General features: G+C 36.7%; 1 long non-coding RNA gene across 1 annotated transcript in view; it reads left to right on the top strand.

The window, feature by feature from the left end:
- LOC144616394 (uncharacterized) overlaps positions 1–27,296 on the top strand; it is a 397,874-nt gene that overhangs the window by 333,714 nt on the left and 36,864 nt on the right. The window contains exon 6 of the long non-coding RNA XR_013555667.1: positions 24,755–24,850. This is a non-coding gene — a long non-coding RNA (uncharacterized LOC144616394). The remainder of the gene's footprint in view (positions 1–24,754; positions 24,851–27,296) is intronic.

Consider the following 27,296-nt stretch of genomic DNA (forward strand, 5'->3'; position numbering starts at 1 on the left):
ATTTGACAAAATTCAGCATCCTTTCTGAATAAAAACCCTTGAGAAAGTCGGGGTGGAAGGAACATACTTAAAGATCATAAAAGCCATTTATGAAAAGCCCACAGCTAACATCATCCTCAATGGGGAAAAACTGAGAGCTTTTTCCCTAAGATCAGGAACACGACAGGGATGTCCACTCTCACCGCTGTTGTTTAACATAGTGTTAGAAATTCTAGCATCAGCAATCAGACAACAAAAGGAAATCAAAGGCATCAAAATCGGCAAAGATGAAGTTAAGCTTTCACTGTTTGCAGATGACATATTATACGTGGAAAATCCGACTGACTCCAAAAGTCTGCTAGAACTGATACATGAATTCAGCAAAGTTGCAGGATACAAAATCAATGTACAGAAATCAGTTGCATTCTTATACACTAATAATGAAGCAACAGAAAGACAATTAAAGAAACTGATCCCATTCACAATTGCACCAAGAAGCATAAAATACCTAGGAATAAATCTAACCAAAAATGTAAAAGATCTGTATGCTGAAAACTATAGAAAGCTTATGAAGGAAATTGAAGAAGATATAAAGAAATGGAAAAACATTCCGTGCTCATGGGTTGGAAGAATAAATATTGTCAAAATGTCAATACTACCCAAAGCTATCTACACATTCAATGCAATCCCAATCAAAATTGCACCAGCATTCTTCTCAAAGCTAGATCAAGCAATCCTAAAATTCTTATGGAACCACAAAAGGCCCCAAATGGCCAAGTAATTTTGAAGAAGACCAAAGCAGGAGGCATCACAATCCCAGACTTTAGCCTCTACTACAAAGCTGTAACCATCAAGACAGCATGGTATTGGCACAAAAACAGACACATAGACCAATGGAATAGAATAGAAACCCCAGAACTAGACCCACAAACGTATGGCCAACTCATCTTTGACAAAGCAGGAAAGAACATCCAATGGAAAAAAAGACAGTCTCTTTAACAAATGGTGCTGGGAGAACTGGACAGCAACATGCAGAAGAATGAAACTAGACCACTTTCTTACACCATTCACAAAAATTAACTCAAAATGGATAAAGGACCTGAATGTGAGACAGGAAACCATCAAAACCCTAGAGGGGAAAGCAGGAAAAGACCTCTCTGACCTCAGCTGCAGCAATTTCTTGCTTGACACATCCCCAAAGATAAGGGAATTAAAAGCAAAAATGAACTATTGGGACTTCATGAAGATAAAAAGCTTCTGCACTGCAAAGGAAACAATCAGCAAACCTAAAAGGCAACCAACAGAATGGGAAAAGATATTTGCAAATGACATATCGGACAAAGGGCTAGTATCCAAAATCTATAAAGAGCTCACCAAACTCCACACCCAAAAAACAAATAATCCAGTGAAGAAATGGGCAGAAAACATGAACAGACACTTCTCTAAGGAAGACATCCAGATGGCCAACAGGCACATGAAAAAATGCTCAACGTCGCTCCTCACCAGGGAAATACAAATCAAAACCACACTCAGATATCACCTCATGCCAGTCAGAGTGGCCAAAATGAACAAATCAGGAGACTATAGATGCTGGAGAGGATGTGGAGAAACGGGAACCCTCTTGCACTGTTGGTGGGAATGCAAACTGATGTAGCCACTCTGGAAAACAGTGTGGAGCTTCCTCAAAAAATTTAAAATAGACCTACCCTATGACCCAGCAGTAGCACTGCTAGGAATTTACCCAAGGGGTACAGGAGTACTGATGCATAGGGGCACTTGTACCCCAATGTTTATAGCAGCACTCTCAACAATAGCCAAATTATGGAAAGAGCCTAAATGTCCATCGACTGATGAATGGATAAAGAAATTGTGGTTTATATACACAATGGAGTACTACGTGGCAATGAGAAAGAATGAAATATGACCCTTTGTAGAAACATGGATGGAACTGGAGAGTGTGATGCTAAGTGAAATAAGCCATACAGAGAAAGACAGATACCATATGTTTTCACTCTTATGTGGATCCTGAGAAACTTAACAGAAACCCATGGGGGAGGGGAAGGAAAAAAAAGAAAAAAAGAAGTTAGAGTGGGAGAGAGAGCCAAAGCATAAGAGACTCTTAAAAACTGAGAACAAACTGAGGGTTGATGGGGGGGTGGGAGGGAGGGTAGGGTAGGTGATGGGCATTGAAGAGGGCATCTTTTGGGATGAGCACTGGGTGTTGTATGGAAACTAATTTGACAATAAATTTCATATAATTAAAAAAATAAAGAGGGATGTGTTATGGAAAGATCTAGTTTGCAGTACATTGGAGGAGGATTCAGAATTTCTTGCCTTTGCAAACTGTTCCTCAGATGAGCATTCTAAACTTCCATTTCCTCATCTGTAAAGTAGGGATAATAACTGTGTAAGCATTATAAGGCTGTTGTACATATTAAATAAAATAATATACACAAAGTCCTTGGAAGAATACTTTACAAGTATAATGTACTAAATTTTAAAAGTTGTGGGGCAGCAGATTTCCATCTAAACTCCAAACGGTTCCCACAACTTAACAAAGGTCTTACCTATCCCTCCCTTCTTTCTGGCTCCATTCTGTGCACACTCTGTTATCATTCATCTCTGCAGTACCAGGAATGTCTTACAGACCTTTTCCTGCAACATTCACATACTCATCAGAGAATCTGAGCCTTTTTAATTTTTAATTTGGAAGAGATAACAATATAAAGAGATCAGTATCCACGTTTGTGTCATAACACCTCTCAAACTGTTTTTGCAGTATACTACCCTCATTAAAATGCCGTAAAGCATAGATTTATTATTTAAATTAAAGTGCTTTAAAATTTGATTTGGCCTAAAGAATTTTTTTGAGAATTACATGATACTCCTTGAGATAATTGAAAACACTCCAGGTGTTGCAAAGGCAGAGAAAGGAAATTAGAGGAGCTTAAGCAAAGCATTAGTAAGTAAGGAGGAAAAAGCAGGCTGAAGGCTTAGCTGCCTTCAGATAGAGCTGAGCCTGGCTCTGCACAGAAGCTCATAGAGCAGAAGGTGTGGGCTCACAAGGAGAGCTGATCTTAAAGGGAAGTAGAGGTAACTGTCTGTCTGACAGGAAGCCATGTATGGGGTGGACTAGGAAAAGGAGACAAGGAAGAGGGGAGAAAGGAACTAAGTCTTCCCCCCTGCTCCCTTTGTCCTATTCTGCCTGCCATCTGGGATTTTCAGAGTAATAAGGAGGTGAGCCCAGAGCTACAAGACTGCAGAGCTACCTGCCCGTCCCTCCCCAAATCTGATTGTAAGAACGCTGGAAGTTAAACATCAGATAAAGACAAAGAGGTTGCGTTGGTGGAGCAGAGGTCAAGAGACTCACAGTAGGAAGACTTCCCATATCCATAAATGTTATGAATAAACTCAGAGATATAATAGTGGTCTTAGGGGAGCAACGAAGTCTTGTCTGCCTCCTATATCACCAACAGACTAGTATAGTTTAGGAACAAGATTTTACTGTAACCACTTATTGATGGGCTAAGCTCATCAGTACCACTTTATTTTTCTTTACCATTGACTTAAAGAAGGCTCCATAAGATATTTGGGCATTTGGCTGATTTGTAGGTCACTTTCAGGTATGAAAAAAAAAAGATACTTTTCAGTAAATTTCCAGCCTAGTATAAATCCATTCTAAGATTATCTCCTCCTTAGAACCCAAACTTAATCTATGGAATGGGGAACGGCAGCAAGGAAGAGGGAGTGAGGATGTCTTACAATTTCAACCTTCATCCTTTCTTTACTTCATCCTCTCCCAAGCGCTATGCTATTTCTCCAACCTCTTTAAATTTGGAGGAGGAGAGCCAGGAAGGAAGAGAAAGAAGAAAGAGGATAAATCATTTTATTTAGCTAATGCAGCTTGAAATTCCTTCTTGAGGACTGTCATGTCATGGCAGATAAACAAATATGTGCTCTTCCATAGGGCATCTCTCTAAAGATCACTTCTGGGAACCTCCACACTGCATTCTTCTCCAGTATGGATGGCATTCTCTCTAGTCAATTGCCTAACCTCCTAAATCTGGCAGCACATCTTGATTTTCTCCTGGAGTCCTCTCTCCCAAACAATTTTCTGGCTGCAGTGGTTCCAGATGAGTCAAATTCAATGTTGTAGCATCCACTTAAACCCCAGAAAACTCATGCGCCCCAGGTGAAAAGGAGGCTCCAGTCCCCATCTACCCATAAAGCCTTATTATTTCTGGGTGCATATCTCAAGTTCTCCCAATATCCCTTGTGTTCCACTCTGACCAGCTCAAGAGAATATTCACATTTCTGCAGATGAGCAGCCATTTAGTTAGGACAGTAGCTATGGGGGTGCAGACAACAAGGAAGAGCACTTTGTGTAGGAAATCTTAAAACAATACTATAACTGACCAAAAGTCAGTCAGTTCTTAATTATCACCAGGCTCTGACAATTCTAAATGGTGTCAGTGATAAAATATTCCTCGTGAAGAAACTTTTTTGTCTAAGTTCTAAATAATTTGCTGCAGTTCTTTCTGAGTATTAATAACATGTGATAGGCTTCAAAATAGCACATTGTTATAACTTATTCTTTAGCAAACATTGTATTCTATAAGAACATTCCCGTTTATACAGCTGCCCCCTGCCAGACATTAATTCATTTTGAGAGTAACTTTATAATAGTTTGAAAACTTTTGAGCTCACTTCAAGTATGGTTTGTGTCTCCAACTACATATTCTTACATTTAAATAGCAGATTGAAAAAAAACACTGATTCACAATGACCAAAATGGCAAAGAAACTTCACGAGTTACTGCAATTCTGTCATTCATTGTGACCATTTGGAGTTCGTATTTGTGTTTCAAATGTGAAACAGTGAAACACATACAAATTGCAAAAGGTAATATTTTTGTTTAGTAAGTACAAATTTTAGTTCACACATGAACTACTTTATTGCCTTCTAATATTTTTTAAATTGAAATTTATTCTTTTAAAATTGCTTCTTATTTGTTATTTAATTATTAAACTAGCAATATTAATCATTACTGTGACAGACCAATACATAGATTTTTTCAAAATATATATTTCAAACTATGTATTACTTAAGAAGTATTAATTCACTGCATTTTTCTTATATTAACATATTTCATACCTACGAAGCTCAATAAAAATTTTTCAGTCTTGGGGCATCTGGGTGGCTCAGTCAGTTGAGCGTTTGACTTCAGCTCAGGTCATGATCTCATGGGTCATGGGTTCAAGCCCCACATCGGGCTCTTTGATAGCTCAGAGCCTGGAGCCTGCTTCAGATTCTGTGTCTCCCTCTCTCTCTGCCCCTCCCCCTGCTTGTTCTCTGTCTCTGTCTCTCTCAAAAATAAATAAATATTAAACAAATTAAAAAAAAATTCAGTCTGCATTTATTTTCTGGCTTATAGCTTCATATTATGATTCTTACTGAGGAGGTGGATTGTTAAAACATGACCCCTTCTGGATATCAAATACAGAGCTTCCCACTACCAAATACTACTCTCTTCATTTTGTAAACACCTTTCCCAGTCTCTCTAAAGAGTTCTCTTGAGGCTTCTCACTTGGCTTGATACTATCCCAAATGGTTTGGGATTTGAAATTTAAGGGAAAATCTGTGGCAACTAGAACTTTCACCTCAATTTTCATTATATCAAAATTCCTTTCTAAAATTCTTCTATCACATCAGTAAGGATATTTATATGTGATTGTGCAGATGGAGTATTAATCTAATGGAGATCAAAAGGATATGATGCAAAAAAAAGTAGGTATTTTCTGACTCATTCCTTCTTCCCTGGGCTTCTGTTCATGAAGTGAGCTGGGGAATTAATTAGCAAATGCACTGTGGCTCCAGACAGCGGTTGATAGGCCATGTTGGAGAGTACCCACAGGGAAGCCAGAATATGCAGGAGGACCTACCACTCTGGCGAAAATGTTCCAGAGACATTCTAGGCCAAAGACTTGACACCAAAGTCCTGATTTCCTTGTTGGTTAGCAAAATCTGCACTTTTGAAAAAGGAGAAAGTGGCCCCAAAGGAGCTCCTGGGTTACAACCCCATTCTACAAGTGCCTGCAATTTATGGCATGCCAGGAAAAGGACATAGCTTGGTTCAATGTAATAGATACTCCCTGATGTACCATATACCCCACAAAGGAGGCCATTCATTCTGGCTGCTTTGTGTCTGCCAGAATCAGAACTGAGGTGACATTCAATTCTGACACATTTCCTACTAGAGCCCCCAAAGCCGTCTGCTTTTCTGTCTAGGTGATTCCTCACCTAATCTGATACACATTGTATTTTAACCTCTTCATGCTTGTTACAGGATTTTCATTCTCTAAGTTTGAGCTCAAATACCACTTCCTTGATTAAATATTCCATAAACCTGGGACACCTGGGTAGCTCAGTCAATTGGGCATCCAACTTTGGCTCAGGCCATGATTTCACATTCGTGGTTTCGAGCCCCACGGCAGGCCGTGTGCTGACAGCTTAAGAACCTAGAGCCTGAGTTGGATTCTGTCTCTCTCTCTCTCTCTGCCCCTCCCCACTCACACTTTGTCTCTCTCTCCATCAAAAATAAACATTAAAAAAATTCCATAAACCTTTAAAGTTAATTTTGTTTTCATCTGTCTACTCATGACACTCTAATGCACTTCTTTTATCATTTTTATTTAATTTTAAATTGTAATTGATTTGTTTTCACAACTGTTATCCTCACCAAACTCTAAACTCTTTGAAGTTAGAGTTTATCCTATGTACTTTATATCTGTATCTACCCTTCTATTCAGCGTTTAATGAAACACATTTTTTGAGTTTATTTATTTATTTTAAGAGAAAGAGACACAGAGAGACAGATAGAGAGCAGGGGAGGGGCAGCGGGAGAAGGAGCATGAAGCCTGATAAGGGGCTGAAGTCAAGGTAAGATCATGACCTGAACCAAAATCAAGAGTCAGACACTTAACCGATTGAACCACCCAGGTGCCCCTAATAAAACACATTTTAAAAAAACTTTCCCCTCAGTATTCAATAAACATGTTTAGAGAATAATTTAATTGAATGCCAAAATAATGGCCATGGTGATGATAGTGGTTATTGCAGGATAATGAAACCTCAAGTTCCTGGAAAAAAAAAAGTCTAACCAATTTTTATTGAATACCTACTGTACTTTATATCATATTCATAACCTAATATATATTTCAACCAAGAAAAGAAATATGTAAAGCTTTGCCTGACTGCTTCTAGGATTAGAAATATGAGAGTGACCTGAATTGGAGCAATCAGAAAAAGAGAGATATCTTTTCTGTTGAATCACGAGAATTGAGTTAATGAGTCTAAGCACAGGCCAAGATTAAGATTCTTAAAATCAAATTATCCTACAAAGGATGCAACCCAGAGTCAAAATCATGTTACCAGCCTGGGTTTAGAGACAGCAAGACAGGGAAAATTGTGACTAAAGGAAAAGAAAAAAAAATTAACATATGCCTGATTCCAAGTGAGATGAGGAACAGAGGTAATTTGGTTCAGCCCTTATTGAAACAGGATGGGCCAGAGAATCAGAGGACCATCAGGGAAAATTCCTTCAGGGGCTTTAAAGTACGTGGAATCTAGCACCATCTTCTCTCTTTACTTCTAGCCCTCTTTCATTTCTTTTTTATAGGCTATAATCCACGTGCCCAGACTAGATTTTATTAAGGATCCCAATTAAATTATGATTTGAAGACAAAATAAATAAACATATAAATAAATAAATAAATAAGCAGTCTGCTCATTACAAAGCACCTTCAAAGTTGGTGTATAGTTTTGATACAGACAAAAAATTCTCCTCGGTGTCTCATTCCTTATCTAAACATCCTATTTATATTTACAATCTCCAGTTATATGGATATTCCCCACTTTCATAAGAACAGATGTGCAAGGATTCATATTTTCAGGATGGAAAATGAGAATAAGTATTTCAATTGTGAAAGAAATATTTAAAATACTAATATTGCAAATAACATACATTATTTGATTCCACTGAAGGTGGGTTTTTTTGCTGTTTTTGCTTTGGTATAAAATTTTGGTTTACAGAGCTTTACCTGGGGAAGGGGCCAGAAAATTTTTGGTAACATATTGGGAACTATAAGTAATTGAACATTCTTTAATTCCCAACTTAAATTTCACTCCTGAGTGAAACCTTCCCAGGTTTCCTGGTCAGAATCCCTTGTGTCAACAATTCAGAAGGAAACTGAATCACTGCAATCATTCTTAGAAGAATATTTATTAATATATTACAAAAGCAATTATGTACGACTTCAGAAACTAATGCATCACATAAGGTTGTATGCAGGTGTACCGTCTGTGAGGTAATAAAACACTAAATCTGTATCATTCTGCATGACAGAATGAAAAACCTACAAATACCAGTGCTCTTGATCTTCCAGTTTAAACCTTATATTTATGTCCAGCATCCTGGAAATAAGCAGGGGTAGAGAACTCATTTCAGTGCATTTGCTTCTATAGGTGCACTATTCATCTGCTTTTACTAGAAAAACTTCAATTATGGTTTGGTGAGAAAACACTGAGGTAAGAAAACAGAAAAATCTGGGTTTGAAAGTGAATTTTTTTCATTTTTGGGGGTAAGTGAATTTGAAAAGATCACTATCATTCTGAAATTTAGTTTACTCATCCATTAAATGACATAGTGAACCTACTTCACACAGCTGTTGTGAGAATTTATTGAGAACATATGTAAAACATGTTTTAACAGTATCTGCCACTATGTAGAAGGTCCGTGAAGTCTTGTTTATTTGGTTTTCACTTTTAACAGCATAATGAGGAGTTGTTTGCTTTTTTGTTTATCTGCTACTTTCCAAAGAAAAAATATGGGAAGCACAAATGAATGAAATAGGACAATTTAAACCAGAGGGAGGTGTTATTGTACTATAGCATCACAGAATTTTTGATAACTGGAAGCTTTTCATAACTGGCTGTTTCTCATAACACCTATTTGGGTAGACCTTGAATTGTGTTGGAAAATCTAGATGAGGCACTGTGGCTTTAGAAGGAAGATTGGCCTATGGGTGCTCATTGGGTAGCAGGGACAAGTGTAGGAGAATGCCAGCACACACGTTTATCGTTCATACTGGCGTTGCTTTAATTTGAATTACATTCTCTCTAGGTTGGGCACTTCTCTTCATGTTCTTCTCCACCCTTGTATATTATACAGTATGAAAGTTGTTGTCTTAACCCCTTATAGCATCTGAATCCAGTCTCCCCAGCCCTCTGTTTATAGCTAGGTATCTAAGAAGGGTGACAGACTGGTTCATGGAAACAGAGTGCTTCATGGATGGAAGTACTGAATTGAGAGGCAGGATTCTAGCTCCATCTCTCCCACTTTAATCCCTGGATTTCCACTTTCCTTATTTTTGTAAAATGTAGGGTTTGGTTGGCACCAGATGATCTCAAAGATCTCTCTTCATTCTAAGACTCTGAATTCAGGTCACATGAAGCTGAATCGAATGCTCTTTTTGCTTATAATCTCTTCTTTTGAGGAAATAGAAAACTTCTGTACTTGGGAGCCAGTATAAATCTCTGACTTCAAAAAAATGTCAATGCATATGTATTTTATAGGCTCAGTTTTGTGTAACAGAACTAATACACTGCTAATCTGTGAACCACTAAACTGTTAAAATGCCAAAGGAAAGTTAAAGACCAAATTATTTTTTTCTTAGAAGCAATAAAAGTAACTTTGTCTCTACTAGTATAGCTATTTCTGACAATTCATTATATCAGGGAAAAAAGTGGGTCAGGTTTAAATGCCCTGCTGTTTATAAAAATATATGAACTATAAAACAGTCTTTGTATGTATCCTTTTTGAAAGGGGATGTTTTAGATGACCTGGCCGGCTTTTGTGGATCAAGTCCTTTTTTTCCCCATGGCACTGCCACCGGCAAAGGCAGGAAGCAGGTCGCTTCATGGGCTTTGTCTAAGAGGCAGGACAGATTGCAGCAGTAAGGTGGGCCTTAAGAGCTTGTATCAGCGTTAGAAAGGATAAAAGAAATTACACTTTCTCTCCATTTTATTTATACCCAATTCTTACCTTTACTTCTGAAGGTGATTAGAGAAGTCCTGGGTGACAAAGACATACATTGCACGTTGCAGTTCACACTGATTTGCAGTCTTCATTTTATGATCCTCTTCATCAAAAGCCACATCCATATATTAAATAAGACCTTGGTCTCAATGCCACTTGTAGGATGATCATATCACTTATTTTTATTGCATATTCTTTTGTGTATAACCACAAGATCTATTATGTTTTCATCTTATGCTAAAGAATGGAATTTCTTGCTCTTTTATTTTGGGGCAATTGTGATGATCTATTTGCAAGACTCTAAATCTGTTTCAATAGCAGAGAGTTATCAACCTCATACTTATATAAATGCACTTAATTCTGTTATTTTTTTTATTCATCTCTCTGACTTAGATTTCCACCCCTAAGAAGGTCATAGGGCCACTTACTTAGGGGTTTAAAGGGGTGAGGAATGACTTATGGCAGCCTATAAATTGAATGGGTGAGGCAGAAAGTGAGCAGAGCAGGAGATCTGAAGTCACATAGACCTTGAAGAGGCCACTTGGGGCTGCTCTTGCTGCCAGCTCATCAGTATTTATGACATCTTCTTCGAAGTTGTAAAATGCTGGCCCTGGGTATTATATGGTGGTTGTATTCCATGGGTCACCTAGACTGCTGAATTTTTGCTCACAATATTCCCTATGCTTATATTTGTCTCTCCCTGCTCCTTCAGTAAGTTTTACTTGCGTCTAAATTTTATTCTAAACTCTAAACTTGATTATTCAAGAATAATCTTGTCTGGGTTGATGAGAAAGCCACACAACCCTACCAATTAAGCATTCTTCTTAATGTTTCAAAGATAACTATTTCTTTTAAGTTTCAATTTTAAAAATATTTTAAATGCCTATCATGAGACAGGCATCACAGTAGTAAATTTTGTGCTTACATTTATATGCATTGTCAAAAAATAAAAATCTCAGATTTGGTGGGTGGGACCTTCTGACCCAGAACAACAGTCCCATAAATCAGGGCAGGAAATCCAATCATCCTTGGCCCTCTCTCTTGTTCTAAATTAAACACTCTACCCCTGAGTAAGGTGACAACAAATTTTGTCATTAACACTTGGGTGTGATAGATTGACTCAGCACTTCAAAAGGAAGGTTCTGGAGCAAGGGAAGAATGCTTTAGGGAAGGGAGTGTGCTACAATTGTATGGCAGTGGTGACAATCTGAATCCAGCCTGCAGTTTCCACAAGCATCATGAGCCAAACAAAGGAGATTTCCAGTCACCTTCCAGGAACAACTAAGAGCTCTCCATGGCAGTCTTCTCTGTAAGGCCTCCTCCTCAGACACACGACTTTAAAAGAGAGGAGAAAAGTGTGTTGCACACTCAAAAATACTCTTTTTTAATAGAAAAGCCAAGGTCTCAAAATAGTTAATTTCTATCTCTAAAGGAATATTATTATAATATCAGTTATCCTGAAGTTCCTCACTGTGCCTTTGCTGTCAGGACCTGCTTCTCCATTACTTCACATAATGACAAGAAGATCTTTACAGTATCCTTCTATCTCCATTAAGGTTGCTTATGAAGCAGAATCATTCCTATCAAACCGTGTTTCTCCATTTACACACATTTGGAACTAGGACATGCTTATCGGTGAGATACCAGTAAACCCCAGCCCTTAGAAGCCTTGCCCTGCCTGACCTTGTGCAGACTACCTGTGTGGATTCCATTACGTGCAACAGAGAATTCAAATAAGCAGTTTTGTTGCTATTTATTTAGAAAAGCAAAGACCTTCAAGATTCGCTCAGAGTAAGCCTTCAGGGAGGGTGTAACTAGTGGGCTCTTTGACTTCACAATTGTAATAAATTAAAATTCTGAATTAAGTATCAGTGGGTACCCATAAAGGAAACTCTCAGTAACCCTGATGACCCTGTAATAAATGTTTGAAATGAAAACAAGAAGAAGAAGAAGAAGAAGAAGAAGAAGAAGAAGAAGAAGAAGAAGAAGGGGAGGAGGAGGAAGGAGAATAAGTGGCAGTAATAGTAATTGAGAACAGTCAAAAAGAGGTGGCTTATCTGAGAACAGAAATCTGTCCCAAGGAAATTGTGTCTTCCTTCTTTCCCTCCTTTCCCTCCTTCCCACTCCTCTCACACACAGAACTCCCACTCACAGGGCTGATCTCACATAGTGTGATCTTATTAAAGTAGGTGACACTGAAGTGTGATGGCTGAGAGGTTTAACTTATTCAATGAAGAATTTTTAATCCAATTTCTCATTTCTTTGAGCTACAGGCTTTCTAGTGTCCCCAATTTGTTCTGGGAGATTGCTAATTCCCTTTTTCCTCTCTGAATCAGGAAGGCCCTTCCACACATGCCTCTGACCTTGGTAAGCTGCTCAGTGCTTTCACAGGGTTCAGTAAAGACTTTTTCCAGAACAAGAACTTAGAGGCTGTCAAAGCAAATAGAAAGGCCGAATGGAGATTCCTCCATGCAGGGAAGGCCCTGAATAATTCAGTTTGCAGCTATAAGTGCTGCTATAACAAAGAATTCATTATCATTTTTACTGTTACTTTCTAAGCATCACATTTTCCATTTTCTTTTTTTAAAATAACTTTTATTTTTCAAAGTTTGCCAAACTAATACCAATTTATAGCTTAAAAAGCCAATGTGCTCTAAATGGCAGTCTTGTGTTTGACTCTTGCCATATTTCCTAGTTTTGATCATCAGAAACAATGACGTTCAACTTTTTCAGCTGTTTCTCTGGCATTTACGTTCATATTTCTACTAGTATTATTATTCTCTTGTTTATTTGTAGTGAAGTTTAGCTATTATCTGCTGATGTAAAGAGCAATGAGGATTTAGGTCTCTAACAGCCTCTTCCCTGCATTGCCACTTTCCCAGTAAGGGTAAATCAATATTCTGTGTTTAAATTATTATAACTATGTAAATGTTGTTTTTACTCAGCCAAATATTGCACTATTTCTTTCCTTACAAATTTTTTGTTAATTCTCGAGTTCATACTTACCTTGTTTTGTGATTTAATCAATTTCCTTTGTAATGATCACTCCTTCTTTCCACAGCCTTGTAAAACTTCTTACTGTAATTTGCCATAAAGTCAAATGTTCTTTTTTAAAATTATTTCTAGAGACTTTCCTCCTGAAGATCTGAATCCTCCAGTTCAGTGTGGATTGGTAGCTCTTCAGGTCTGTTCACAGCTGTTATCTTGGGACTTCTCTATGCCAGCATCCAGAGCGTTCCCCTTGCCTACATTCTGTGTGGAACTTCCTGATACCTGAATCCCATGTCTTCTTGGTTACCTTTCTTGCTTTGGTGGCTCACAGTCTTGAGTTCATTCCTGAGAAAGGACACATGGGAGATACAATTTTGAGGTCATGCAAATCTAAAAAGGTTGTCATTTTACTACCAGATTCTTTAATTGCCTAATTGTGTACAGTAATCTAAAGTGAAAATTACTTTACTTAGAATTTTGAAAGCATTGGTCTATTGCCTTCTGCTTCTCAGTATGGATGTGAAAAACTGAGGTCATTTTATTTTTATTCCTTTCTATGTAATCAATGTTGTTCAACTCTGGACATTGTCTCTTTATCTTTGGTGTTGTGAAATTCATGATGCTGTTGTCTTGGTGTCTTGTCTTTTCTTTTTCTTTTTTTCATTTATGGTTCTTGGCTTTGGGGGACCATTTTAATTCACTGATGCACAAATTTTAGGTCAGGAAATGTTTTGTATTATTTCTTGATAATGTCTCTGTTTCTGTTTTGTGGGTGTCCTTTTGGTTAGACCCTGTGATAGTTGATTTTATGTGAATGGCCACGTAGTGCCCAGATTAAATATTGTTTCTGGTGCCTGGATGAGATTAGTATTTGAATTGGTAGACTCAGTAAAGTAGATTGCCCTCCCCAATGTGGGTGGGTATCATCCAATCTGTTGAGAGCCTGAACATAACAAAAGGCAGAAGAATAAGGAAGTGGTGGTTTTTTTCCTGCCTCACTGACTGAGCTGGGATATCTCTTTCTGTCCTCAGACTGCAATTCATATCATTGACTCCCCTGGTTTTCAAGCTTTGGACTCAGATTGAATTACACCACTGGTATTTCTGTGTCTCTAGCTTGCAGGCAGCAGATAGTGGGACTTCTCAGACTCCATAAATACATAATAAACACATGAGCCAGTTCTTCATAATGAGTCTCTCTCTCTCTCTTTATATATATATATATATATATATATATATATATATATATATATACATCTGTCTTTATATACATATACATACATACATATGTGCGTGTTATACATGTAATGTATTATTTCAGATGTTCTGTTTCTCTGGGAAATGCTGATTTGTATGCACACTGAAACTTTTGGATTATCTTGGCATTTTCTTGCATTTTCTCCTTTATCTACTCTCTCTTTGTCTTTTTGTTCTTGTTCTGAGATTTGCCTTAATCAGACTTCTAGGGTAGATATTACTAAAATTCATCCATATTAATGGTTCCCTTCTCCTTGCTGAATATGTGAAATTATTACAATTCCACATGCCCTTGTACCTCAAAGAAGCCATGTGACCTGCTTAAGCTAATGATATAGGTGCTTTGGGATAGAAATGTTTAATTGCTGCTATATGACTCTCCATGCTCTTTTTTCTGTCATAACACATCCCAAAGCCTCATACTGAAATAGGGGTTTCACAAGTTTGGAGCAGCCAGGTAGAGATGCTAAGCCTCCATATAGGGTATGGCTATGCTGGAGTCACTCAGGCCAATGGCAGCCTGCACAAGCAAGAAATAAACTTTTTTTATGTTAAACCTCAAGACCTTCTATGTTGTTACCACAGCAAAATTTTGCATATCTTAAATGATTCCATTTCTAGGAGGCTTTCCTGTGATTTCATTGTTCCCTTTTAGCATCTCATTCTTGTTCCATGGATGCAATGGTGTTTAATAACCTCAGAATGATAAAAATATCATGATACTTTCCATTGCTTCTGTATAGTCCAGGTGCATATTTGCTTTTCCAGTTTGCACGTTTTGATCTCTGGCTTTTCTCAATAGCAAGGGATTCTTGGCTTTCAATTCCTTTGAAAGTGAGACACTAAAATCTAACAGGAAGCCCCATGTACATGGCACAGCATGTTGGTTGTTGGGCTTCATGGTAGTAAGTTAGACCTGCTCCTTCTTGATAGAATTTCAAATGTTATATCTGCAGGTTTGGGCCCATTAAGTTTCTCCAGAGAAGTGCCCATGCCACTATTCCTGTTTGATGGTATAAGCCTGGCTGCAGGTATTGAGGGAGCTAAGGAGAGGAAGGGAAGTAGGAGATTTTTTTCTTCCATATGCCTATTCTAAATTAATTCCTCTATTTGTTGATTCACAACCACTCTGTGCTCTTTTAATAACTCTGAGTCCAGCATCTTTCTGGTTCAATTTCTCCAGAAAATAAGATATGTATCTCCAGACTGGTACAGAATTTGGGCAGAAATCTGACAACGGCAGTGGCAAGGGCTTGTTGGTCTACTTGTACCTTGGGCAGTATTGCAGCCAATTCTTCTATTTATTTCCATCGCTCTCGTCATTCCTCCCATCTATAGTTTCAATGTCTATGGAACTTCTAAGACAATCTGGTGTTCTGTGAGCAACTGTGCTTTCTTTTTTTGGGCATATAAGTTTAAGCTTCTCTGCTCTTCTATGTCACTTATCTCTCCTCTGTCTGCTTTTCATCTTCTGAAAATGGGTGGAAGTCTTTCATCTGCTGATGTTTTACTTCCTGTTTTCGTTTCCTTGCACATTTTACCTTGTTTATTCCTCTAAAGACAATTTAGAGGAGATTATTATGGAGCAGAGATAAAGAAATGTATGTAATGTGCCCGGTTTGTCCAGGATTATCTCAACATGAACTCTTATGAGTTAAGATGGGCCAGCATTATTCATTCTACAAAGTGCAATAGGTGCCTTAAATCCTATGATGTGCTGTATGGGACTTAGTGGAGAAAAAGAGGGAAACACGGGGAAAGGGAGAACAAGGTGTGCAGAGGCACAAGATGAAAGAGAGCCAGTAATTGAATGAGGTTCTAAAACTTGGAGCACAGAATGGATTGGAGTTAATAGAGGGAGGTGATGTTGGAGACAATTGCGGGAGTGGTCGTGGATTACCTCTTAAGCCACATTAAGAATTTAGTATTTTAGGGGCGCCTGGGTGACTCAGTCAGTACACAACCAACTTCAGTTCAGGTCATGATCTTGCAGTCTGTGAGTTCGAGCCCCATGCTGGACTCTGTGCTGACAGCTCGGAGCCTGGAACCTGCTTCAGATTCTGTGCCTCCCTCTCTCTCTGCCCCTCCCTAACTTGTGCTCTGTCTCTCCCTCAAAAATAAATCAACATTAAAAAAAATAATTTAGTGTTTTAGGGGTCCCTGGGTGGCTCAGTTGGTTGAGTGTCTGACTTTGGCTCAGGTCATGATCTCACAGTTCCTGGGTTCAAATCTACCATTGGGCTCACTGTTGTCAGCCTGTCAGTGTGTAGCCCACTTCAGATCCTCTGTCCCCCTCTCTCTCTGCCCCTCCCCTGCTTGTGCACTCTCTCTCTCAAAAAATAAATAAAAGATTAAAAAATACTTTTTAAAAAATTTTGGATTTTAATCCACGTACAACAAGAAGCTACCCTTGTCTTTTTAAGGAGGATAGTGACAAGATCAAATTTGAATTTTAGAAAAGTGATTCTAGCTACAGTATGGAAAAACTAGAGGTAAGGAAACCAATTAAGAAATTGTAACAGGCTAGTAGTAAAGAGATGGTGGTAAAATTGTGGATTATGAAAGAGAAGTAAGTTTGGAGAACATGACAATTATATCAGTTTTGAAGTATTGAGTTTCCAAAGCCTATGATAAAGCTAATGTGACCAACAAGATGTTGGTCTGAAGCTCAGAAAGCCGGTGTAACTTTAAAATATATATTTGGGAACATAAATTGTAATGACAGACATGGAGGTTAATGACTAGTCAGAGAATATATGTAAAAATGAGATGAGCAGAATGCCTAGGAATCTTCACTTAAGGGATGAACTTAAAAAAGGATTTTTTAAGGATCTGAGAAGAAGCACTCGAGAAAGCACTCGAGAAAGGAGGCAAACCAATAGAGTATTTTTCTTTTATGAAGGTAAAGAATAATTTAGCTTTTAGGGAAAAATTGTCAATAGTGCCCAGCCAATTTAAGACTAAAGATATGGCAACGAGTTTAAGAGTGAATAGAATAAGACTGAATGATATTTAGGAATTATAACAGACTGGCTGGATGCACAAGGTAATGAAAAATCTAAATTTTTGGCTTGTGTAATTACATAATATTTCCTAAGATTAAAATTGCAGGGTAATGGTCCAGTTTGTCAGGCAAAGTTTTGGAAAATTTGAGGTAACTCTCAAACATTTAAGATGAAACGTTCTTTAATAAAATTTTGTCTATAACTCTCAGGCTTACAAGAGGGAGCCTGGGTTTCCTGAGGTCAGGGAAGATAAGAACTGAGAAGATAAAGGTTTCTGCAATAAATAAAGCATCAGTTACCTTACTGAAACAGTTGGTGAAATGTCTTGATGGAAGAGAGAAGCCAGATTGCTTCTGTGAGTCTGGGAGAAAAGTAGAGGGGATGAAGTAGAGTTGGCCAGTGTGTGGGTTCACCACTGACTGTGTAGAAATTTTCACAAAACTCAGTTCACTAGTTACATCCATTTTCCATTCCACTCCCCTCCACCACCTTGCTCCTTCAAACTTATCCATAAATTTACGGTGTCATTTCCACATTCATAAAAAGTATTGGTGTTTCCACTATACTTACCCCACCAATCCCTAAAGCTAAATCAGTACAGTCTCTGTCCTTTCTGCTTTTGTACCCAAGTTGTTAAATAATTTAATTAAATGTGCACAATTATGAAACTAGAACAAACAATACTAAAATTTGTATGGAACCACAGAGGGCTCCAAATAGCCAAAGCAATCCTGAGAAAGCTAGAGGTATCACAATCCCAGACTTCAAGATGTATTATAAGCTATAGAAATCAAAACAGTATGGTGCTGGCACAGAAATAGGTGCATAGATCAATGGAACACCTCAGAAATAAACTTACATTTATGTGGTCAATTAATCTATGACAAAGGAGGCAAGAAATTACAATGGGGAAAAGATGGTCTTTTCAATAAACGGTGCTGGGAAAACTGGAGAGCTACATGCAAAAGAACAAAACTGGACTAGTTTCTAACACCCTACACAAAAGTAAGCTCAAAATGGATTAAAGACCTAAACGTGAGACTTGAAACCATAAAAATCCTAGAAGCGAACATAGGCAATAATTTCTTTGACATCAGCCATAGCAACGTTCTTCTGGATAGGTCTCCTAAGGCAAGGAAACAAAAGCAAAAATAAACTGTTGGGACTACATCAAAATAAAAAAGGTAGCAATAGTAGCGAAGGTAGCCATAAAAAAAAGACAACCTACTTAATGGGAGAAAATATTTACAAATAACATATCTTACAAGAGGTTAATATTCAAAATATAGGAAGAACTTACAACTTACAACTTACAATTCAACACCAAAAAAAAAAAAATCCAGTTAAAAAATGGGCAGAGCACCCAAATAGAAATTTTTCCTAAGAAGACAGATAGTCAACAGACACATGAAAAGATGTTCATCACTAATCATCAGGGAAATGCAAAACAAAACCACAATGAGATATCACCTCATGCCTTATAGAAAGCCTAAAATCAAGAAGGTAAGAAACAACAAATGTTGGCAAGGATGTGGAGAAAAAGGAACCCTTGCTCACTGTTGATGGAATGTAAATTGGTATAGCCACTGTGGAAAACAGTATGAAAGTTTCTCAAAAAATTAAAAATAGAAATACCATATGATCCAATCCACTACCGGGTGTTTACCCAGGGGAAAGGAAAACACTAACTCAAAAAGGTATATGTACCCCTATGCTTATTGCAGCATTATTTGCAATAGCCAAGGCATAGAAGCAATTTAAGTGTCTATCAATAGATGAATGAATAAGGAAAAATGTGATATAGATACAATGGAATATTACACAGCCATAAAAAGGATGAGATCATGCCATTTGAGACAACATGGATGAACCTAGAGGGTTTTAATGCTAAGTGAAGTAAGTCAGACTGAGAATGACAAATTATACCATATGATTCAATTCATAAATGGAATATTAAAAAAAGAATAAATGAAAAACAGAATATAATTATAAATAAAGAGAAAAACTGATGGTTACCAGTGAGCAGGAAAGGGAGATATAGTTTTCTAGTTATGGAATGAGTAAGTCATGGGAATAAAAATTAGAGCATAAGGAATACAGGTAATGATACTGTAGTAACACTGTAATGGGACCGATGGTAGTTAAACTCATGGTGTATGTGGCATAATGTATAAACTTGTCAAATCACTGAGTTGTACCCCTGAAATTAATGTAACATTGTGTGTCGACTCTACTCAAATTAAAAAAAATTAAATATTTTTAAAAATGGAAATAAATAAATAAATAAATAAATAAATAAATTTGCATGATTGTGTGATTTGTTTCCAACAAAAATCAAGGTCACCAACCCTACTGCAACTTGGAAATCTTAAATAACTATTAACCTTCTCATGATTTCTCAGAATAATTTCAAACCTCCAAAATTCTCATCAAAATTTCATGCTAACAACGGAGAACAAACTGAGGGTTGATGGGGGATAGGAGGGAGGGGAGGGTGGGTGATGGGTATTGAGGAGGGCACATTTTGGGATGAGCACTGGGTGTTGTATGGAAACCAATTTGACAATAAATTTCCTATATTGAAAAAAAAATTTCATGCTAACAATTTGCTGCCATCGGAAAATTCTGAGCCCACTGCTCAGGAGGTCCTTTACTTCTCCACCTATCAAAATGTACATCTCAAACTAACTGTCCTTTCCTTCTTGTAAGAAATGCTTTGGCATAACTATCATCTATTTCCAGAGGAAATAGAGGAGACCACAAGCAATATAAAAGGTGTCCTTATGGACATACTTTAGAAAACATAGCTCCATTTGTCAAAACAACCTCCTGTCAAGCCTGGACTCTTCCTTTTTAAAATGCAAATTTGTTATGTCACTGTCACAGCTTGACATGATTTAAAGATTCCCATTGCCTTCAGACTGAAATCCAAATTATTTAGCATCTGTAAAAGGCTTTATGTGAAGACATGGAATTGTGAATAAGAATAGTTCTTTAGGAGAACTGAAATAGTTTGGGATAGATTAAATATGGGTTGAGATCAGACTGAAGAAGTAGGCCAGGGACAGATCATGAAGGACCTTGTATCACAAACCTGGTGGTAGTGTTAGAAGAAATGGGAAGGAATGAGACCACAGGCTGATGTGTCAAGGTGCAAAGGTGGTCTCTCCTGCAAGCAGATAGGGACTAAGTGGGAAAGACAATTTGATATTTTCATGATGTAATGTCTTTAAGATAATCTGGTGTGAGTGAGTTCTTTCCTGTTTCATTAAAACTAGGCTTGGTGGTGGTGGAGTGGAAGGTGTACTAGCCCCAAGCATCAGCCTTCATTCTCAACTTGTATGTTCATTTTTCTTCCTGTGCAAGTTCCTAGTCAGGTCCATCATGCTTGTCTACTCCTGCCTGGATCTCATATATACCAATTTTCAATGCTAAATCTTAGTCAGCCTTACATACTGGCAATGAGAAAGTTCGATGTCTAGTCATTATTAATACTTTCTGTCTGTCTCCAGGCAATTACTGAATTGCTTCGTGCCATTATAGGTTAGTTGATATTTTCTAAAGTTTTATACAAATGAAATTATACAGTATGTACTCTTTTCCCCTAGTTTCTTTCATTCAACATAATTAAATTGAGACTGACCCATGTTATTACATGTATCAGTACCCCATTATTATTATTATTATTTGCTGAATAGTAGTCCATTGTATGGTTGTTGATGGTTGATGTTTTTTTGAGTTATTTCCAATTGGTGACTATTACAAATAAATCTGCTATAAGCATTGGAGTACAACTCCAAATTTTTGCATGGATATATGCTTCCATTTCTCTTGGATGAATACCTGGAAGTGGAATGGCCTGATAATATGGTATGCGATATTTAATTTTTAAGAAACTTCCAAAATGTTTTCTAAAGTCTTTGTACCATTTCACATTCTCACCAGCTGTATATGAGAATTCCAAATGCTCCACAAGGTCACCAATACTTACTATACCCAATTAAAATATTGTGGACATTCTAATAAGTAATAGGTGTAGTGGTATCTCATTGCACATTTAATTTGCTTTTTCCTAATGATTATGATGAACATCTTTTCATGTGTTTGTTTGCCATATGTACTTCTTTAGTAAAGTGTCCAAGTTTTTTCTCTGTTTTGTATAGGTTTGTTTTCTTACTATTGGTTTTTGAGGATTCTTTATATATTTTGTTCATGAGGTATATCAGTTTGTGTTTTCTTGGAATTTCTTTATGTGGTTTTGACATCAGGATAATGATGACCTTAAAGAATGGAACTCCTTTTCACTTTTCTAAATTAATTTTTGTAGAACTTGTATTATTTCATCCTTAAATACTTGGTAGGATTTTCCAGTGAAATCCTCTGAACCTAGAATTTTCTTTGTGGGAAGATTTTAAATTAAAAAAAAAAGTTTCTTTAGACGTTTCTTTAAATTAAAAAAAAATAAGTTTCTTTAGATTAAATAAAATCTTAAATTTAGATTTTAAATTAATAAAAATAAGGTTTTTTTTAAGATGTCTATTTCTTCTTGAATGGCTCTGATACTTTGTGTTAATATTTGCATGAACTTTTAGGATTGACTTTTTGATAAATCACCATCTTTATCATTATGAAGTGATCTTTATCTCTCATAATATCTTTTGATCAGAAATCTATTTTTTCTGATATTACTATGGCCACTGAAGCTTTATTTTTATTACTATAAGCAGGGTATATATTTTCTCATCTTTTATTTTTGACTCATCTGTGACTGCTTATTTAAAATGTTTCTTTTGGGCTCCTGGGTGACCCAGTTGGTTAAGAATCTGACTTCGGCTCAGGTCATGATCTCACAGTTTGTGAGTTTGAGCCCCACGTCAGGCTCTATGCTAACAGCTGAGAGGCTCCAGGCTCTCAGATTCTGTATCTCCCTCTCTCTCTTCAACCCCCCCCCCCCCCAACTTGTACTCTCTCTCTCTCTCTCAAAAAATGAATAATTGTTAAAAAAAATTTAAAAATAAAATATTTCCATTTTTCTTAAGGTTATTTATTTTGAGAGAGAGAGAGCGGGTGAGGGGAAGAGAGAGAAGGAGAGCAAGAATCCCAAGCAGGCTCTGCATTGTCAGTGCAGAGCCCAATGCAGGGCTTGAACTCATGAGCCGTGAGATCATGACCTGAACCAAAACCAAGAGCCAGATGTGTAACCGACTGAGCCAGCCAGGCACCCCTAAAATATGTTTCGTCTATGAAATGTATAATTGACTCTTACTTTTAAAAAAAATCAAATCTGACACTCTCTGCCTTTTAACTGAGATGTTTAGAACATTTACATTTAATGTGATTAATTGCTTTGGTTGTTTGTTCATCTGTTATCCTGCTATATGTTTTCTATTTGTCCCTTGGTACTCTGGGTTTTTTTCCTCTTTTTTCTACCTTCTTTTGGATTTTTTAAATGGTTTTATTGTATCTCTTTTATAGCATATTAGCTATAATTATTTGTTTTGCCATTTTAGTTGTTGCTCTAGGGTTTATAGTATACATCCTTAACTTATCACAGTCTGCCATAAAATTATACCACTTCACATAAATAGCTTTTATAATCTTGTCATATATTTTAATTATACATGTTATAAACATCACAATAAATTATTGTGCAGTCAGATATCTTTTAAAGAGATTTAAATAAGAAAAAATATACTACCTATTTGCCCACACAGGGACCATTTCCAGTGACCTTCATTTTTGTGTAGATCCAGATTTTCATCTAGTTTCATTTTCCTCCTGCCTATGAAGAACTTCTTGTAACAATTCCTTTAATGATAGTTTTCTGGTGATAAATTCTTTTAGCTTTTTATGTCTTCACCTTTGAAGTATATTTTTGATGTCCCAAGAATTATGAAGCTTTCCACTCTACTGTTGAGAACGGGCAATATTCTCAGCTCTGTATGAGCACCAGATATGCTTTCCAGTCTTTTGGATGGTCCTTTTCCCAACCTTGGGTAATTTCCTTACATGCATGTACTAGTCCTTGCATGCATGTATATGTATGTTTCTTACATTCAGTACTCAGCTTAATATTGGAAGGGGACCCTCTGCAAATCTTCAGAGCTCTCTCTGTGTGCAGTTCTTTCCTTTTTAGTACCTCGCATGCTCTAGCTGTGCTAGTCTCCCTGAACTCAGCTCCATCTCCTTAACTCAGAGTGTCTGTCAGGTTCCACTTGGGTTAACCCTCCTTCACTGTATCCTGAAAACTCTCTCAAGGAAATGAGCTGAAACAATTATAGAGCTCACCTCATTTGCTCCGTATCTCTCAGGAATCATTATTTTTTGCTGTTTGATGTCTAGTGTCTTGAAACTGTCTTACAGATATTGTGGCTGGGTGTTATGGTCATTTCAGATGGGAAGGTAAATCCAGATCTTTTCACTCTGTCTTGGCTAGAAGTAAAAGAACTGAATCATTTATTTTTAAAATTTGTTTTTAAATAATAGGAAGATTTACTTTTTGCTTCCACTCCCTTGCTCTCTGGGATACCATTTTAGTTTGTGGCGTGTTTTTATAGCGGGTAATAGTCTCAATTTATGCTTTTTAAATCATTGATGTGATTTTTCTCTGTTACTTCCCTCTACCCCTGTATTTAGACTTACTAGTTAGCTTTCTGATTCACAGAAAAGTATTTTATGTTCATAATAATTTTGGTATGAAATTTTCTTAGAAATCTCTACATTGTCCAACTTTTTTGTACAGTTGACCCTTGAACAACATGGTTTGAACTGCATGGACCACTTCCACACAGATTTTTTTCAATAAATGCAGTACAGTACTGTAAATGTATTTTATCTTCCTTATGGTTTTCTTAATAACATTTTCTTTTCGCTAGCTTACTTTATTATACAGATAGACTATATAATACATATCACATACAAAAATATGTGTTAATCAGCTGTGTTATCAGTAAAGCTTCCAGTCAACAATAGGCTATTAATTAGTAGTTGAGTTTCTGGGGAGTCATACATTATACACAGATCTTCAACTGCATGTGTGTATGTGGGGGTGCCCCTAATCCTTGTATTGTTCATGTGTCAACTTTAGTTTTACACAATCCTTTTCTCAATTTTATAGCATCTATTTATAGCTTTTCAGTTTTTTTTAAACTAATATAACTTTAAATGAAAAAATGTTGAACACTAGTCAAAAATGACAGTGACCATTGTTTTCTAAATGTAATATGATTCTTTTTACAAGTTGGGATTTTATCTTTAGTAAGTCATAACAAAGTCAATTTTCTCAATAGTAAATTATAATTTTAATGCAGGTGCAGTGATTTTTAAAGTGTAACTTATGAGTATTTATGTACTCCAAAAACACAACATTCTCTATAACATCTTTTTATGAAAACAGTTATTTTAAAAATGCGTTTTGCTTTGCTAGGGCAAACATAACTCTGGAAGGATCTTCCCTGAAGCAGTCTATCAATATCCTTCTTGGCCACAGTCAAGATCATATTTAGAAGGAGGCATGTGATAGGTGAGTTCAATTTTTATCACATTTATATCTTTCCTCTTCACTGATGTCAATTGGAGAGAAGCTTTAGTAATACTTTATACTTTTATTTTTACTTGGTTGGTACAGACTCACTGTTTTAAGTAAACTCTTACTTGGAAACTCAATATAAAATATATATGAGAGTGAATAGTGTACTATAAGGCTACTGATAACCTTGAATCACTGAGCTAGCAGATGTGTACTCTTTCACTGATATCTTTTGGTGCTATCAAATTGTAAGCAGGGCATCATGGATTTTTCTCAGAAAGCATGATCTCAGTCCAGAGTTTGTGAAGCTTAAGCCCTTAGAATCATGTGGATTAGAGCTGAATTCTGTCTCCTCCAAATTATCTGATAGAATATGAAAGTTCTGACTGGCAAGGGGAAGATTTCAACAGTCATCTTTTTGGCTTTTACACTGCTATTTGTGTTCATTCACCCAACTTTTTCTGAGGATCTGTTATGAACCTGATATTGCCACGAATGTTATAGAGAACTGAGAGAAGAATGGCACTTGGTTAGAACCTGAAATTTATCTTAACCTCTGATGTCTCCATTATTCATAAAATACAAAGATGGTAGGGCATGTCAGCATCCAGTTTCCAATAAGGGAACATTTGACAGTATGAGATTGACAGTATGAGTAGATCATCTAGTGGTGACTGTGTGGTGTAATTTGTGAGCTACTGACACTTTCATTCCTTTGAGTTAACATCTTCTCTTCCCTGCTATTTATTCATAGACATAAAATCACTATTGCATTAATTTACTAACAACTTTGCTAAATTGGATGTGCTGCCAATCAAAAACTGGACTTGTATGTTCAGTGCAAAACTTGAATAAACTTGGTAGGTGATAAAATATACTTAGCTCCAGAATTCCATTTTTGTATTCTTTATCCTTTATGAATATCTTTGAATTATGGCCTCTCTGTTTTCTTGTTGCCCTAATGTAGCACTAAAAAATTTCAAGACTGTCACTGGGCAGAATTGCCTGCTAGTATTGGTTCTAGCACTAAGCACTGAGATCTTAGTTCTCAGTTTCCTTATGGGTAAAATAAGGTTTGAACATCATGATTTATAAAGTTTTTTTAAGCTCTGAAATTCTGGAATGCTAAGTTTTTCATCAAGAGAAAAAGACTCAAATATGTTCACATGAAATGTTAGTGACATTTGTCACAAATCCCGTAAAAATTTGCATCTCAGAGAGAGATGAAATGCATACACCAAGTGTTCACAACTAGGAATTAAAACTTAATTTTTTCTGCTAACACCATCATTCTGGGCCATCTGAAGCATTTCCATTCATATATGTTTTGTATTCACTTATCTATCCCATAAATATTTACTGATTCAATAAATATTTATTGAGCATCTACTATGTGGTAGTCACTGTTCTAGGTACTGTTGTAGATGTGTTTTACTTTAGATAATTCTTATATGCTAATATGAAGTATGAAAAATTGTGTGGTCTGAAGTGATATAGAAAATTATTATGAAATACTGAAATATATATGAAGATGGTCTGTTCACCAGCTGCCTCAAACCCTATTCCCACCCTACACATGTTTTGGCCAAGCTCTTCAATGTTCTTTCCAAATACTTTAAGTGGATGTGAAGGACAGTTTTGATGTATAGGGTAGTACTCTAAGAAAGCAGTATTAGGGTAAAATATTGAGGCAGGCACTCTGTTTAGCCAGAAGGTGGAAGAGAAATAGCTAGGAGATGAGATGTTTATTTGTTGCATAGGCTTTTCCTCATGCATCTCAGAAATAGCCTGCTTGCCTCCTTCCTTCCCTCCATTCCTCCCTCTCCCTCTTTTCTTTTCATTTCTTTTCTTGTCTTTTCTTCTGTTTCTTGTAAAGGCACAGCATAAAGGAAAGAATGTGTGTTTTGCTTTGTGTTTTTTTGCCTGGAAGCATTCAAATTTCCAATGTATTGTTACCATATTTGCAGTAAGTCTGCATTTTGGAAGAATGTATGCAATGTGTGCAAATCTATAATGTAAGAAGACACTTGCATTTGAAACAAGGATCTGGAAGCAGCACATCCTTCTGTGAGCTCAAGACTTGAGTCCCTCATGTCTAAACTGGAGTATCCATTTTTTTAGGTTTAGGCTCCTCCAACTCTCAGCCTGTACATTTGTCATCTTCATTTTGTTGTTTACATGTTTATTTTGGGAATGCAACATTTAGAAAAGTGGAATCTGCTTCAAGAAATAAAAAGTGAGAATTCCATCACAAAGTAAATACTGAAATCAAGTGGCATTTGTTTTTCACACATCTTTTATTGAATTCTATATTTTTGGATATCACCTTTTAGAGAGTTAGCAATGAACAGGATATAAAACACAAACCAACTGTCAACTGAAATTCATATGTTAAATTGTGGTAAAATTTGAAAATTAGAACTGATTGTGAGGTAGTCTT

The sequence above is a fragment of the Panthera onca genome, chromosome B2 (genome assembly GCF_046562875.1).
Source record: "Panthera onca isolate mPanOnc1 chromosome B2, mPanOnc1 haplotype 2, whole genome shotgun sequence".
NCBI lineage: Eukaryota > Metazoa > Chordata > Mammalia > Carnivora > Felidae > Panthera > Panthera onca.